Genomic DNA, 2288 nt, shown 5'->3' with positions numbered 1-2288 from the left:
ATTTCCTAATAGGAAACAAAGTTTTAGTGATTTACGTAGGCAAATATTAAGGCTACAAAGAAAAAAAAACTGTATGGCGGTCATATACACACGTGTGTGCAACTGTGTACATAAATTCCTATTTTTAAGAGCCATTTGAAAGTAAATCTCAGGTGTCAATATAATGTCCCCTTAAATACTTCCATCATGCATCTATGTCCTAAGAATTAAGACCCTTAATTTTGATTTCGACCATTTTTAAAATCTTTATTGAATTTGTTACAATATTGCTTCTGTTTTACGTTTTGGTTTTTTTGGCCATGAGGCATGTCGTATCTTAGCTCCCTGACCAGGGATCGAACCTGCACCCACTGCATTGGAAGGCGAAGTCTTAACCACTGGACCACCAGGGAAGTCCCCACAATCTTTTTATCACACTAAGAAAGTTAACAACTCCATATGTAATATACAGTACATAATCAAATTTCCACAATCATTCCAAAAATGTCTTACATTTTTCGAATCCAGAGCTCCAAGTTTCATTTCTTTTTCCATACAGAACAATTGCCCTGCTTTATTTATTTATTTATTTTTGGCTGCCTTGGGTCTTTGTTGCTGAGCGTGTGCTTCTCCTTGCAGTGGCTTCTCTTGTTGCAGAGCATGGGCTGTAGGCATGCAGGCTTCGGTAGTTGTGGCACATGGACTCAGTTGTTGTGGTTCACAGGCTCTAGAGCACAGGCTCAGTAGTTGTGGCACACGGGTTTAGTTGCTCCACGGCATGTGGGATCTTCCAGACCAGGGCTCAAACCCGTGTCCCCTGCACTGGCAGGCAGGAAGATTCTTAACCACTGTGCCACCAGGGAAGTCCCAATTGCCCTGCTTTTTAACATGAATTGTCTAGGCCATTTTTCTTGTAGAATGTCCTTCATTCCAGATTTGTTGTCTGATTGTTTCTTCATAGTTAAGTTCAGGTTATGCATTTTGGCAAGAATATCGGTGATTTGCACAACTTATGCATCACTGGAGTCACGTATCATATTGTTAAACACTACTGGTGATACCACATTTGATCATCTGGGTAAGGTGGTAACCACCAGATGAGTTTTGATGTAAAGGTGCTGTTCTCTTTTTAGTTTTAACGTTGATTAACGATACTTGCTTTGAGTAGTCTTATCTCACTGGGGGTGGGATGATGGTAATTATCTAATTTATCATCCATTCTGTATTATTGGACATTGATTCCGATAACCACTGCATAGTCTTCATCCCAAATCTGGCCTGTGGACATCTGATAGGCAACTGCTTAAAAGGATGAGATTGATGTGAGATATTGGAAAACATCCCGATAAAAGCTGTTAAGTGCAAAAAGAATAGGGTCACTTTTTTGTAAAGAAAAAAGGAAGCAAAATGTTCTTCCAGGAATTTGGCAGTAGGAGTGGTGAACCGGACATTTTACATCCGACCGTGCCTTTGAATCTTTTACCAGGAGCTGAATTACTTTGATAATAGGAAGAAAGGGGAGAATTGTGTGAACAAGTATAACTCAGGGGCAACTCGCTATAGAAGGGAATGCTCGGCTCTGTTGTTCAGAGGCCCGAGCTGCTTGTGCTTGTGCAGCAAAGACTGTCCCTCTTACACGACAGACCATTGTGAAAAACTACAAACCAGTCAGGCATTTATGTCCTGCGTTGTCCGGTCACTGCTCAGCCAAGAAAGCTCAACTGTAATCTGCCGGATCATCAAACTGACACTTGGGGGCACCCAACTCTGTTACGAGTTCGAATCTTACTGACAGCTGAATTTCAAACTGTAAGTCTGCATTGCCTCGTGGGGAGGAAGTGGGTATCTCTGAACTTGGGCCACTCTTCTCCGCCAAATGAGGGGCCTGGACTTAATGAGCTCAGAGCAAAAGTCTACCTAACCCTCCAATGTTTATCTCTGCCAGCCTGCCGGGCACAGCCATCTTCCAAGGCCGCGGATGGAAGGGGAGTGCTAAGGTGGGTCAGTAACGGCTATCCCAGCTCCAAGGCTGAAAGACCTGTGATGTCGGGGTTCTCCCCTCTAGGCCGCGGTGCCAGGAGCCGGGGAGTGCCCCCGAACGGCTGCTGCATATAGCCCTTAGCCCAGCACTCGACAGAGCTGACGCTAAATCAGAGTGCTTCCAACTTTCACTAGTGGTTTGTAACGCTTTTAGCTAGTACCTGGTCCAGGCATGGTAAAAGAAGGGACAGCAACCAGCAGAGACCGGGGCGGAAAGGGCGTGCCCTGCGGCGGAAGGGGCGGGGCGGCGCGATGACCCTGAGGTCCCT

The sequence above is a fragment of the Aethalodelphis obliquidens genome, unplaced genomic scaffold (assembly GCF_003676395.1).
Source record: "Aethalodelphis obliquidens isolate GAN/ISIS:26980383/991018 unplaced genomic scaffold, ASM367639v1 scaffold4, whole genome shotgun sequence".
Lineage (NCBI taxonomy): Eukaryota > Metazoa > Chordata > Mammalia > Artiodactyla > Delphinidae > Aethalodelphis > Aethalodelphis obliquidens.
This window is presented reverse-complemented; position numbering follows the sequence as displayed.